Genomic DNA, 15,434 nt, shown 5'->3' on the forward strand with positions numbered 1-15,434 from the left:
GGAATGAAGATCACAAATTCTGATTGCCCCGCAGCAGCGGGAACTGCCCACTGCTCACTATCAAGGTCCAGCAGGCAGAAGTGATGCCCCGTTGCTTAAAGGCCTCAGAGTACTTCCTTTGCCTACTGTGCTTACAGTCCCTCCATTTCAGCTCATCTGTCAGCTGCTTCTCCACCCTGCTGTTATCTATCTTCCACACTGGTCCAGCCCAGTAACTGAATTTCAGTGAGCTTGACTCCCATGCTGATGTCCTAGGAGCCTGCTGTTGTTGACCTTGTCCTGCTTCGAGATGGCAAATACGACTTGTGGGCAAAGCTGATGAAAAACAGTCTAGACACTAGGAAGGTGCTTTTTTGTTTGTTTAGTTTTCTGTGTGTTTTGTTTTTACTCTTGTCTCACAGTTGATTTACTAAAGAAATTTGTGCTTGGCAAACATTTTGTTCTAGACTTCTCACTTAATGAACTTAAAAGCTGACCTCACCTCTCATTGCCTGGACACTTATGTTAAAACCAGAAGAAAAAAAAAGAAACCAATGAAACAGAACAAAACACTAATACCCTTTAAAATATTTTTATTAATACCAATATTAATAAAATTTGTGAATATTATGGACAAGTACAGATTGTTTATTTTTCTATAACAGTTAGGTGTAATGGTTTCTTTAATGAAGTGCAAATATCTTTTTTGCAGAGGAAGATAGACCAATAACTCTGAGCGTGCCAGGGAATGATTTGGATTGCGAGAAAACAGTGCTGTCATTTTAGATATTCATATGGTCTATGCTCTCTCCCAGAACAACTTTGATTATTGTGCAGAACAACTCTAAATCCAACATTTCGAAATTCTGATCCACTTCAATTCCAGTCCCATCTTAATGCACAACATGAAAACGTTGCTTTTTTTCTTCTTTTCTTAGTTTCTAAGAACCTTTGTACACAGTTCCAAAAATATATGAGAACTCGTTGAATACAAGAATGGGAAAATATAAGACTATCACACAAAATCAAATTGACCTATATCTGCCCTACTGATTTTTTAGGTTCCATTATGAATGGGAATCTCAAAGACGCATCCATGCAGGGTTCAGAAGTAGAATGGACTTAGAAAGCATTTCTGAGGCTCTTCCTCACACATAGGGAACCAGATGTTGAGGATGCTGGCATGTACGCTGCCATTCTATCACCTCTCTCTTTGTTTCTTTTATTGCCTTTTTGATTAGGAACAAGAAAGAGATCTGGGACTTACCTTTAGCCCTTAATAGCTATCTGAGCCCAAGTTAGTTCTTAACCCTCCTGAATGTCTTCATGTATCATAAGCGCAAGTTCCAGAAGATAATACTACAAAGTCTTTTCATTTTGAAATTTTAATAAGATGACAATATAAGATCCACAGTTGAGGTGTTTCTTTTCAGCATTTAGAAGATTGCAAGAGCAGTGGGAACTTCATGCTAAAGTTTAGGCTCTACTAGCAAACTTTAGTAGAAGCTTTGAGAAGCACACACCTATTTGAAAAGGTGAATTACAAATGTCTTTTCTAAAAAGTCGAAGTAGTAAAAAGCTTTCCTTTTGGAATGACTGTTAACAGAAACCTGTCCTCTAGCCTTACAATGGGGAAATAGTGTTGGCTTCCAGAATGTAGTAGTGGCATTACTGTCCCATTAGAGGACAGATCCATTTTTAACATTTTCTATGTATGTTCAATACTTTCTTTAAGGTAGGTATATTGTAGTGAAGGTAATAAATAAACATAGAAAATAAACTATGAAATAAGACTTCATATGTGTGTGTGTATGTGTTTCTGCAAATACTTCAAGCTACAGTAATGACTGGTGTGGCAAGATATAACCAGTGCTGAAACCGTAGCATAATTCTCAAGGGATTAATTAATCACTTCTGTTTGGATTTAAGCCCTGCTCCACAAGACAAAGCTTGCATATAGCACCATTATATATCTAAGAGCCTTCGGTTAGAAAGGTCACAGGGTTTATGGGAAAAGTCACTACTAGTGTTGGGTAAATGAGCATAATACTAAACCGATTCCATATGAGTTATTTTTTGTACCCAAAGATTATTCAACATTCATCAGATAAGGTTCTATTTGTATTAGATGGTGATTAACAAAGAAAACCACCACAGGCCAATGTATACAAAACAAGAGACTGCAGAACGGAATCTATATGCTGTGGCTCCTATTCCTATGCCTCAGCAAACATTGTGGGAAATGAGGAAGAAAGGATTTAAAAGCCATAGGCTGTAGGTTACCATAAGGAAACGGTGTCTTTCAGTACCAACAGGGCAGCTACACATACGAACCCCTAGAGGTTTGGAGAACATGCACAGGTCTGTGCAAGTCATAGCCAGAGAAAATACTAACAACAGAAAGGAGAGTGGGATACAAAATCCTTCCCCTAGGCATAGAGCTATTGGCAATTATTAACTTCTGTGGTCCCCAGTAACCTCCTGTGGAAGGCCACACATTCAATATTTGGGCATCATATATCGGTAAGGATTGGGAAAAAATAAGGACACAAAAATTTAGGTGGATGATGAAGGAGTGTGGTTCTGGGAAGCACTGATCGTGGTAGGGAAAGGTAGTGAATATTATTAAAATACACATGAAGTTCTCAAAGAACAAATGGTTTCTTTCCAAATGGAATAAAGCAATTCTGAATTCCCATGCCTTCTACCTTCCCTGGATTCCATAGTTCTCTGTCTCTATACACCATGTAATTACAACTCTAATAATTCTTCACATGGGTCCTCATCCTGACCTTCGCCCTCATCGCCTGGGGACCACTGTCCCCACCAATGTCTTCACCTGCACATCTCCATCCATTCTTGGATACAGGAGAATATGGCCGTCCAATCTTGGCATCACTGCCTGCTCACTAGATATAGGCATCTTTATTTCTACCAGTTGACAAACCAATACTAATTCTATCCAGCTACATTGTGCTTGACTGGCAAATTCACATTTTTAGACATGTTTTTTAACAACAAGTCTCCATTGTATTAGTTCTGCTGATAATATGTTGTTCTAATTCTCCTGTCAACTCTAATTATCATTGTTTCAAAATCTCAGTGTTTCCCAAATTCTATCTTTGATCTTTCCATAGCCCTGTGTCGGAAGGATAACAGCTTCTGAATAGTTGTTACTCCTATTAAGTGTAACTCACGAATTATGAAAAAAGTCATTTCATTTTCTTCTCTTCTTTCATGTATCTTTCTATATATCCTAAGGCACTTGTATACTATAACATCAATTTGGAAATGTACCATTATCATCCCTGACATAATGTTTTAAGGTCTCTGATGCTTCTGTTTTCTACCTACCCTCTTGTTCAGCACCCTGGTTCCCAGGCTTTCCTTAGTTACATTCTTTTTCCACTTCTGCTGATTCAGTAGCAGAATTGAAATGGTAATTCTCTCAAGCAGAAGTGGCATGAGTTAGGTTAGATCACGCATTAAAATGGCCTAGAACACAGCAGGGGTATAATAAATGGTAGAATATTATTATGGTTGGAATTATTATTTTTATTACTGCTAAGATATGAGGTCCTATAAATTTCAGCTGGACCATAACCACCAGTAACTTTCTATGCTATAGTAATAATAACTAAATATTGAACTTCGTCTGAATTGCTAAATTACCATTTTTGAACTGCAACCTAGCTAAGAAAGGAAAAGTTTGCAGATTAACTCAACATAAGAGACCCAAGCTCAGCTTAGAATTGCACACAGATATGGCATAACGAACACCAACTTTCAAATGTTTAATTAGAATGTGCCCTTAGGTTATCCGGCATCTTAGGATGGCTCTCTACTCTCTGGCTAATCCAAGAATGTGTCTGTTAGTTAGTGGAATAAAATCCTGTGTTTCAAAAGGGAGTTTGCCAGCTTAGCACGGAGAAAATTCACTATCCTTTCAGATCTTTGATCTTCCGTATTAACTTCCATTTAAAGTAATAAAAAGCTATTCAGGAAATACTAAGACACTATACCTTTGTTTTAAAATTCATAACCAAATTCAAATAATAAAACATCCACATTGAAAGCTTGGGCTACAGTGTCAGCCCTTCGCGGTTTTTTGCACCAAGCACACATTCCGGGTGGCTAAGCCCAGCTTGAAAAGGATGTTTGACCTAAGACATGGCGTTATAAAAGAGAGGGCAAAGTTCTGTCTTCATGTGGTTCCCAATTTAAGATGGTGCAGAGCTGCGAACCATCTTGCCTGACCTCTCCACAATGACTTCTGAAATACGTTTGAAGACAGAAAATAATAAAACTCACCAATACCCAGACGAAGGCTAATACACAAATTGCCTGACTATAGGAGGGAATTCTGCCAACTTTTGATGGAAGCAGATCAGAAAAACACTGTGCTCTGAACTTCACCTTGTTGTAAACCCTCTGCCTTGTGTTTGATTTTCAAAGTCCAAATCCATTTTTAAGGCTTTCTTCTGAGTAAAACCTGTTCATGAAGTGAGAATAAAGATTCAAGCTTCTAAAAACAGCCCTTAGTGATTTTCTGTCTCCCTTTTACTTTGTTCTCAGAAACCAGCAGAAAGTTAAGGATCAGGAGGCAGCAACGATAGTGTGAGCAAGATATTCATGTCTTGTATGTGGCACTCGGGCCAGCCGAGCAGTCAGTTGGTTCCCTTGGTTCCCTTGGTTACAGCGCAGGGCACAAATGAGCAGTGAGGGATTTGTGACGTGGAGTTGCTGGTGTGGCACTGTCTCTCTAATGACAGCTTCAAAGGGTTCATTAGAATCACTCTGTAGTCATCACCCCTCCATCTAACATGGGGTCAGCTTTCTCTAGCCTCTAATAGGTACCACAGCCATTTTCTGAAGTACTTTACATCTTCTGCCTTGACATATTTCTGGTTTGTTCTGTTTCTAAAAATAATTATACTTACCACATATATAGTGTCTTATCCAATCCAATAGCTGTGGATCTTTATTTATCATCCGTCATCTTTAGTAGGTTGCAAAAGCAAACTCCAAGATTATGTATGAATATATTCCAATACAAGTTTCTAAACAACATTTTTAAAGTACTCATAAATCAGCCTTGGGATGGAAAATGAATTTAATTATATATTGGAGTCTGTAAAACTGGAAAAACTTTGGAAATCCAACTATGCTTGAGTGCTCAGGCAATGTTCTAAATAGTCATTACTTCCAGTTTCTTCTTCAATTGTTTCTACCATAGTATCTTTTTATATTTACTCAAAATCAGTAGGTAAAAAGGAAAAAAAGCACCAAGTGAGTCAGAAGACTGTAACACAGACATATGATATAGCTATTTATGTACACATACTTTACATTCAAATATACATCTGACAAAAGAATAACATATAAGAAATGCTGAAGAACTTTAGAAAACAGGTTAGCAGACTGGTTCAAACAAATCAATCAAAATGCTACTTAGATCTAAAGACTGAATTGTAAAAAGATTAGAAATGAAAAGGTAAGTGATAATGGTCTAATCTGAGTTCGAGGTAATGATGCGGACCACAGTGGTACACATGTATGCATGCATGCAAAACCTCCAATACTTAGTGTGCTGATGCATGCTTCTAATTCTTACTACTCAGGATACTACAGCAGAATAACAAGGTAGAGACTAGGTTGGAGCACTCTTTTAAGAAAAAAGGGTCTCCTATACTTCTTCCTGCCAAAATATCTTACTACTTTTATACATAAAGAAAATAAATCTAAATTGAAAAAGACAAGAAAACAAGGTGAGATTTAGACAATCACAATAGGTTTGTGTGTGGGTTGCTTGTGTGTGTGTATATGTGTGTGTGCTGCATGCACATGTGTGTGTGTGCATGCACGTGTGTGTATGTGTGTGTGCATGCGCGCGCGTGTGTGTGCATGCACATGTGTGTGCATGCGTGTGTATGTGTGTGTGCATGCACATGCGTGTGTGTGCATGCACATGCGTGTGTGTGTATGTGTGTGAATGCACATGCATGTGTATGTGTGTGCATGCACATGTGTGTGCATGCACGTGTGTGTGCTGCATGCACATGTGTGTGTGTATGCACATGTGTGTGTATGTGTGTGCACATTTCATATTCATCTATCACTGAGGAAACGCTGAGTATGTTCCTCAGCAGCAGACCTCTAGACTCTAAGATGTGGGGCTCTGAGTGCAATGATTAGCAAAGATTGCAAAAAATTCCAGTAAAAATTAAAATTGAACTAATATTTGGAACTATTTTGTTCTTAAGCATTTCAAGGAAAGAAAGGAGTCAACAAAAATGAAAAATATACACAGAACTGCATAAGTTGTCAATCAGTTTATCCTTAAATCATAAAGCAGAAGAGTTGTGGAAGGTTATTTGACAAGAGAGCCAAACAAACTTTTGAATTTTGTGAAACAGAGAGAATAAAGGAAAGTATAGAAAGAGCTATCTTCATGTATTGAGAGTTAGAAAAATCCAAAATATTGAGAAAATACTTTATGAGGTAATATATAAATATGTGCAATAAAACAAAAATATCAGCATGGCAATTTTCTGAAATTGATGATAAATGAATTAGAAAGACTTCAAATACTAATAACTACAGAGGAATCTAGAAAAATATGCAAAAATATTAAGACTAAAGTGGCTTTAAGGAATTTCTTTTAAACTTTTAGTAATTAGTATTTCCTTGACATACAAGCAGGAAGGATGTGAAGGCTTTTTGAAGCTATTATATAAATACAATATAAATAGGATGTCAACTCATTTTAATACAAGAAGACTTTTCTGTATTTACATAAACTATATAAACAAAACAGTAATTTTGAGTTTACTTTCAACTTTGACTAAATATTAGTCCAAGAATTCATGGTGCTCATTCATTGAATAGCAATATTTAATATCCATGTAATTCTTCCAATTATAAAATTTATATTTTTATAAATTTATAATTATATTTATAAATTTATAAAATTTAAATTTATAAATTTATAAATTTAAATTTATAAATTTAAAATTATAAAATTATAATATTTATAATTATAAAATTATAAAATTCTTCCAATTATAAAAGAAAAATACTGCATAATAACTTTGATAAATACAAAATTTCCAAGTGAGGAAATATAATCTTAATATTTATTTCTTATTTCTTTTCCAGTTTCAGTTCAGGTTTATGTGTTGAAAGCATGGAAACCCCAGAGCCTCTGTTTTGCTTCAGATATTCCCAGGAATGTCTGTTTTTGATTGGACAAGGATGACATGATTCTACAGCACCACACAGGCTCACAGAAGGAAGGCAAAAGTGATATTGTGGTCTCATCCCTTCTTTATAGAATCCAGTTGGTCAAGAGGAAAGCAATACTACTGTATGTGGTCCAGCAAAGAAGAGCTGTGCGCATAATCCACTTATAGCACTGGTTGGCCTTCCGTAGACAATGACGTAACTTTAACTAAAATAGCCCAGGTTCACAGATTAACAAATAAGAAATAACAACAGAACATAAACGGGAATGGTAGAATACCTAGTAGAACACAAAAACAGTTTCAGAAAAAGATGTATTTCTTCTACGTGTTAGTATTTAGCCCTAGCAAAGAAGAGAGATAGGCAGACCAGAAGAACAACAGCATCTCAGAAATATTCTCTAAACTAGAGCTTCCTAAAATTTAATACGCCCTCATATTTATACTTGTGTGAAGACGTACAGAGTTGGGGCATCTGTTTTGGAGACAGATATTGTAACATTGCCTACTTTGCATTAATGCAGACTATGATAAATTAGTGTTGACTTGGCCTAATCAACTCACCCAAACAAATAAATGTAACATTTATTTTTCTCAAAAATCCCTGTGCTTTTATTGCTAAGAGAAGCTAAGTTTGCCATAAATACTATTTGGTTCTCATTAAATCATGTCACCTTCTCAACAATTATTTTGTTTGCGATTTTACAGCATGAATCATAGATCTGTAACAACACCTCTAATATATTTTGTCTTTGATAACTTCTCACTGCAAAGCCTGGAGCCACTGTTTTCTAATGCTTGCCCTATTATTAACTCATTAAAAACACGCAGCCCTGTAGGAAGCAGTGTGTTCTCTCTAGCGAAGAAAGGCTACCATATGTTCCCATCAATGTGAAAAACTGATTTCCTAACCCTATGGTATCTGTGTAATGCTGACTATGTGAGATATATTAATGGTCTTTAGATTCATGGGCAGGACAATTAACGGTAGTGTTATTTGCCAATAAATTCTGACAACAAGCAACACAACATTTTATTCTATTCAAAAGGTTTACAGTGATAACCTCTTAAATAGAATTCACATCTCCAAATATATAAACTGTGACTAAAAGTAAGGTTCTAATGTCAGAAATATTCAAATATATCATCAGAACTACCGTGTGAAAGGGAGGAAATATCTCTTAAAATGCAAATTAATTGTGGCTTTAATAAATAGTTTTTCAGAATAGCAATAACTACAAAAATACTTAAACTTTTTTACTTGGCTTATGAGTGGCTTATTGAGAAAGAAGTGGAAGTGTGTTTGAGGGAGAGGGACAGAGTAAATGAAGAGAAAAAATTTTTTAACCAAGACTCAAGACCTTATTTACTGCCAGTGTATAATATTAGTATTGGTTTGATCAATCTTTCTAGAAACCAAATCCAGATGATACCACTCTAAAATGCTACATCTTTATTTCAAATTTTTATTATCTGCCTTCCTTAGTTCAAAAATGTGTTTTCATCCTTCCTTTTCTTTTCTTAAAAGAAGGTTTTAGACTATAGGTTTCAATAATGTGTTTCAACTCTGCTTCATGGAATTTGGATTTTTTACATTAATACTATTCAATAGCTATATAAGCTCTGTAAAGCTTCTTTACTTAGACTTGTATTTAAACATGAACTTAGGGAAGCTGGAGACCCAGAGTGGAAACCAGATACGTTTAAGATCCGTATATGCTAGAAGATATCCAAAACTCACAGTGGCTTCAGCTGGAAGTCTGGGATTCAGTGTGGGAACTGAATCTGAATTGGGACAATTCAGCTCCCAACCTTGGTGGGAGAAGTTTCTTTTTTTTTTTTTTTAAGCTTCACAGATTTAGTTTAATTTATGGTTTTAAAACAAAATTACAAAAAATGTTAATAGCTTTATACTGCTATCTAATTTAGAGGTCATGAGGATTTAATTGATTAATGCAAGGCACTTTTCTTTTGGGGGTTTCATATTGAAGAAACAGTGCTACTTATTTTTAAATCATGATTTTAGCCATGATTTAAAACTTCCTTTCCAATTGCCTTCCTTATTGTAAACAAGAAAAAAAAGTTGTAATGATGAAAGAGGTCTTATTTATTCAAAAATAAGAATAGGATTATATTTCCACCTACTGTTTTTCTTTTTATTGTTTGTTTAAGCCAAATGTTGACTTGGTCTTTACAGAGTTGCTTAGCCCTTTTAACTTTTGTCCAAGATGTTTCAAAGTAGACTTTTGAGAAGTTTCTTTTTTACAGTGGACAACAATCAAAGGCAGAGACACACGATTGGACAAGGTACTATGAAAACAAGGAGTGCCTAACTTCAAAGAGAATATCTTCATAACCCTTACAGTCTCTGGCAAAGCTTGGGGAAAAGCATAGGAAAGGAAATGGAAGATGGGAAGAGAGTTGTTAAATATTATCTTCCTGAAGGTCTTGCGGAAGGTCAATCCTGTCAAAATCCTGCACAAACAAGGAGGATACTTTCCGGACCCCACCTTTACTCGGGGTGAATCCTTCTTTAATGGTTTGGCCATTGATAGGTTCCTTAATCTCTACTAGATGGGCCAATGTAGAATATCAAACAAAAAGAAGCAGAATTAAAAAGAATAATATGGCATGAAGTTGGGAAAAGAGGTAATAGAGGGGCAAGGGACAGGGGATGATTGAGTATGGGCATGATTATGTTGTACTGAAAATTGTATGAAGTTTTCAAAGAATTTTCCAAAGCCCAAGTTGCAATTTGTTTATTAAAAGTGAGGTTAATTGAAAAATAGAAATGAATTCATTTTACTAGAAAAGTAATATGAGTTCTTTTTGCTAATAGATGGAGTTAATGTATGTTTTACATTTTCATTTGATAGAGCGTATTTATTATTCAGTGACCTCAAGAGTGTGTAATTATATATATATATACATATATATATGTATATATATATAAATGATGCTTCTAGAATGAACTATTCAGACAAATATTAAATTGAATGATATTAGACATTTTAAGGTATTTTGTTCTAAAGCAGCTAGAGAAGGAATAATTTTAAACCAATACCTATGATAATTGCTATTCCATCTATATATTAGTTTGTATTATTCTTTATCATGTACTTCTACCTAAATCTTAAATTACATCTATATACAGTGTATTTGGTTGGCAAGAAACTTGGTTGGTTACACATAGGGCTAAAATCATATCCCTCCATAACAAATAATTCTATGACAAGATGTTTGTCATGGATTTTGTATGTAAACACCAATTAGAAACTCAGTGAAATTTACACAGTGTTATAATAATTTGCATTTTCTAAGAGAAAGAGCACATTGTCTTTCTCCAGACACATTGGATATACTTTACAGCATGCTTGGGGAAATGTACTGAATGGCACACATTATCCTTACTTATTTTTTGTAGCATGAATGAAAAAAACCCAGTGACAGAAATTAGGGTTCAACCTGAAAACTAGAAAAGTAAAGCAGTCAAGTCACTAGAGAAGTCTTTTGTCTACCAGGGCTGGGTGACCACAGAATAAGCAGACCAAACAGACTAAGCCAACTAAGTCTTTCTCTCCTCTCATTTTATATTCCCTCTAGAGTTGGGACTAAAGGTGTATGACTCTATAGAATTGTGATTAAAGGTGCAGACCATTCAAAGTTTTCCACTACTTGGATTTGTTTCTGCATTGATCTTGTGTAGCCCAGGGTGGTCTTGCACTCACAGAGCTCCATCTGCCTCTGTCTTCTGAATCCTGGGATGAAAGGTAAGCCACGGCTGCCTGACTTCATGTGGCCTGGATTTGCCCTTCTGATCTTTAGGCAAGCTTTGTCTATTAAAACATAAATAAAATATCACTATAATTTTTCTTCCTGATTAGGTATGGTCTACTTTTTTTTCGTTATACCAGTCTGCCAACTGGTACCTGCAGGCCAACTCAACGCTACTGCTTATGTCTGCACAATATGTAAGTTAAAATGGGTCATAGGGAAATTTTTATTTCATGACTTGTGATAATTAAATAAAAATTTTGATCAGGGATCAAAATTAAGTTTCCTTGGAACACAGACACATTAACTAGTGAACTTTGAGCCAAGGCTGCTTCTTTTCATGTACTACTGTGGTAGAATAAATGGATGTACAGCACACCAAACATTTACTGTTTCTGGAAAAGCTTGCTGGGAATTTCTCTGTGATCCAGCGATAAGCAAAGGACTTTTATTGATCTCATATGTGATGCAACAAAGCTTACATCATTAATGAAAACTGTCATATTTGTAGGTGAGCCTACTATTATTATATGTATGCACACATACCTCACAGGTAATCTAAGTAAAGTGATAGAGTTATACATAGGAACCTGAACCTGAACTTAGTTTTGTTTTTTTTCTTGTGTCTGAATTTTACTTCAATGGCCATGTTAATAATATGACACACTAAACCATCAAACATCATTTCCCTTAATGCCTCATGAGTAGGTTGCTTATACTGAACAAGTGTGGAAGGCAGAGCGAGAGAATACACAAATCTAGAAGTGACATTTGGAATGTCTGGTGATCTAGGAAAATGCTCATTCATTCCCATGAAGCAGGGAATTTAAGAATTAAAAATCAAATGTACCTTGCAAAGAAAATTTCTCACACAATTTAACTATAAGTTTCTAGTGGCAATGAATAAGTGTCTGTATATTCGACAATAATAACAACAATAACATTTTACCTTTCTCTTGAGACTTAGTGTAAAGCAGCCTTAGTGGTGAGAGCTGATGTATGTCATTAGTAGCAATGTTCCACTCAACATGTTCTCTGTAGGATACAGAGATAAACATGAACCACTACTGTTTCCGAGCCATCAATGCATGCACGCATTTCTTTCACTATTTTTATCAATAATTTGTAGAAACATACACTGATAGTGTTTCATGGTAGATTTTACAAATCTATTCCATTTACATTATTTGTGATTATATCCTGTTTCTCTAGCACTTGTTATGAGAAAGGCCTTAGGTGGTCACCATTAAACATAGTTCCTCTCTAATTTTGCTTTAGGACATCTTGAAAGCTGGAGTAAACCCATGTCTTTCTCCAAATCTAGATGCTTCTGGCATCAAAATAGGACATTGCTGATTAGCATGGGGATTCATATAAACTGAAAGGGTCCTAGGTAGTTCAGGATATTTTAACTGCCACCTAGACCATATTCGCCTTGGTCTGCCATGAAACAAATAGCTCTGCATCTCTAACCCTCTTACTGCTTGAGAAAATAACAACACTTTCAGTTATTTATTTACTTATTATTTCTAAGACAGCATCTTGGTGTATGTGCTTAGCTGGTCTGTAACTCCTGGTGTAGACTAGGATGACCTTGAACTTGTACTGATCACCCCACCTCCTAAGTGCTGGGATTAGAGGCTGTGCCACAACTCCCATCTTCACTTTCTACTGTTAAACTAGTGATTTTGAAGATACAAAAGAAAATAAAAATAAAACTTGTAGAAATTTTTAGATTTCTTTTGGCAAAACATTTTAGTAGTGGAAAGATTTGCTCAATATTAGGTAAGGAAATCTGGTTCAATAATCTGATTTATAAGCATCAATTATTTTTCTCTGACAGCTCCTCATATGTTTAAATATAATTATATTTTGTTAGCAATTTTAAATTACACTCCTAAGTGATCCTGAATTTCAATGAATATTATATAACAAAACATAAGAAAATATTTTAAAATGGTTTAAATTGAAAGAACAAGATGCACATGGTTAAGATGGTAGGCATTTGCCTAGTATGTTACAAGGTTTGATTTCTATTCCTGAAAATAAAGTAAAGTAAAAGCAGCAAAACAAACAGGGGTAGTGGCGGCACGTGTCTTTAACCCCAGTACTCAGGGAGGCAGAGGCAGAGGCAGGCAGATCTCTGTGAGTTTGAGGACAGCCTTGTCTATTGAGTGTGTTCCAGTGCAGTCAGAGACACACAGAGACACCCATCATGTCTTGAAAAACTTTTTTAAAAGTAAAACAAAAATAAAAACGAACAAGCAAAAAGTAAAAGCCGGTAAGACAATGGATACACATTGCAAACGGAGTGTGCTTTTGCTTTCTCAGCTGCCCAGTCCTGCTGTATAAAATTGGCGGTTCCTCCATTCCATCTCATCCTGCAGCTGTTTCTAAATAATTAGTCAGAGGATTAATGTTAATTACAGAATGCTTTACCTATAGTTCAGGCTAATTGCCAAACAACTCTTACATTTACATGAACCCATTTCTACTAATTTATGCATTGCCACGTGGTCATAGTTTTACTGGGCTGCTGGCATCTCGTTTCTTGGTTGGGCAGCTAGCTGGAATCTCCCAAGATGACCTTTCTGTTTCCCTGTATTCAGTTTGGCTTTCCTGTATATCTATATTCTGTATTGCTATAGGACAAAGCAACTTTTATTATCAACCAAAGAGAGCAACATATATTCATAGCATACAGAAGGGTTATCACAAAGCATTTCCCCCTCCTGTCTAGGCAAAAAGGAAGGTTTCAACTTTAACACAATAAAATAGTAGACAATAAACCAGTTTTCAGCTAAGAATTCCAGTTACAGTATTTAGTCTATTTGTATTTGACAAAATTAAAAAAAAAACATTTAATTATCTATCCTGTCTTGAGTTAAAATTTTATATCTAATTTATCTCTTTATCATAGCTAAGAAAAACTATACTTATAAATATCTAGTCTTCAATTCCATCAAAGACCAAAGAATAAAAAATGTTATTAACTAAGTAAGAACGAAGTGCAGGCAAGTGACTTCCAAAAACGTGAGAAATTACAGCCTGCCCGGACAGTCACCAAAGTTTTCTCTGCAATGTGGGTGTCTGTCTCTGGTGCACAGGTCTAGCATATCTGACAGACTTTCTTGTGAAGGAGGGAATTTTGAAAGACTGTTCTACCTTGTCTTGGCAAAGTTCAGCAGCTACCTTTTTTGTGTGTCCTGCTGGTCACAGTTTGGACAGTGACTGCCAGCAATCAAGGCAAGGGCAGTTTCTTTGCCCACAGGGCTAGCTTTTGTCATAAAGAGAACAAACTCCACCTGGAGCTCCTTCAATCTCCATCATGTTTTCTGGAGTACATTGGTGCTGCCAAAAGCAGATATGTCTCACTGTCATGAAAAGTCTGCTTTATTAAAATATTTTAAATGCCATATTCTGTAGGTTTTCAAAATGTTTGAAGAATGCCTATCTATCTGAAATATATCTTTATATAGCTAGAAAACCTAAGATGTCTATAAGTTGACTATTATAGTTACTAACTGTATTTTTGTAAATTTGTATTTTAATTATACCTTACATTTTTAATTGAGCTATATAAACATAATATCTTAACTAAGAGTAGAAATATACATGAAGTATAACAAAACTAACCTTAAATTTATACCAAAAACTAAAATCCAATACATTGTAAATTTTTTTAATTAACAGTTGTCTTTAGATTAAAGTAGATTTAACAGTCTACCCTCCCCCCATTTCTACATCAACTAATGCCTTTTTGTTAGGTAATAAAAATATGGTGTCTTTGAAATGAATACCAGTGTAGTTATACATATCGGCTGGTTTTTGAAGAAAGCACCACAGAACATCTGTTAATTCTGAGCCTTTGCTTTATAGATAAAATAACCACAATGCAGATTATTGTGTAAGTTTTCTTTGGTTTCAAGCTGTGCAAATTCAGTTAATTTCATCATCAGTAAATAAAAGACAAGTTATTATGTGGGAAAAGGTGGAAATGTAGGGAAAGATTAAATAAAAATGTAAAAATTCTCAAGATTTGAAAGATGTCACAAACACAGTCCCTTTTTCCACATCTTACAACATTCTCAGACAGGATGTCTCTCTCCTCTTGGGGTCATGGATCTGCCAGGACCTTCGGGTTTGCATTTTCATTCTTTTCATTCATTTCAAAGCACATCTGGAACCTGAGGCTCATCAGCCTTGATTCAGGAATGTGCCTGTGATTCCTGCTCTTGTCTGATGGGAGGAAGCTATTGACAGACTGTGCTATGTGCTCATTGTGAACAGTCAGAAAAAAAATCTGTCATGTCTGAAACACTCAGACTTCAAGAGTGAAAAAAAAACCCTCAGTTTTCTATCCATAGTAAAAATAGTGTTCTAACAAAAACATGCAATATCAGGGTCAAGGTTGTTAAATGTCTGCTAAAATATCACTCC

The 15,434-nt window shown here is 35.5% G+C and overlaps 1 protein-coding gene across 14 annotated transcripts in view; it reads right to left on the reverse strand.

The window, feature by feature from the left end:
* Nlgn1 (neuroligin 1) overlaps positions 1–15,434 on the reverse strand; it is an 856,909-nt gene that overhangs the window by 299,426 nt on the left and 542,049 nt on the right. The gene's annotated exons all lie outside the window — the stretch shown is intronic.

This window comes from Microtus pennsylvanicus, chromosome 16 (genome assembly GCF_037038515.1).
Source record: "Microtus pennsylvanicus isolate mMicPen1 chromosome 16, mMicPen1.hap1, whole genome shotgun sequence".
In the NCBI taxonomy this organism is placed as follows: domain Eukaryota; kingdom Metazoa; phylum Chordata; class Mammalia; order Rodentia; family Cricetidae; genus Microtus; species Microtus pennsylvanicus.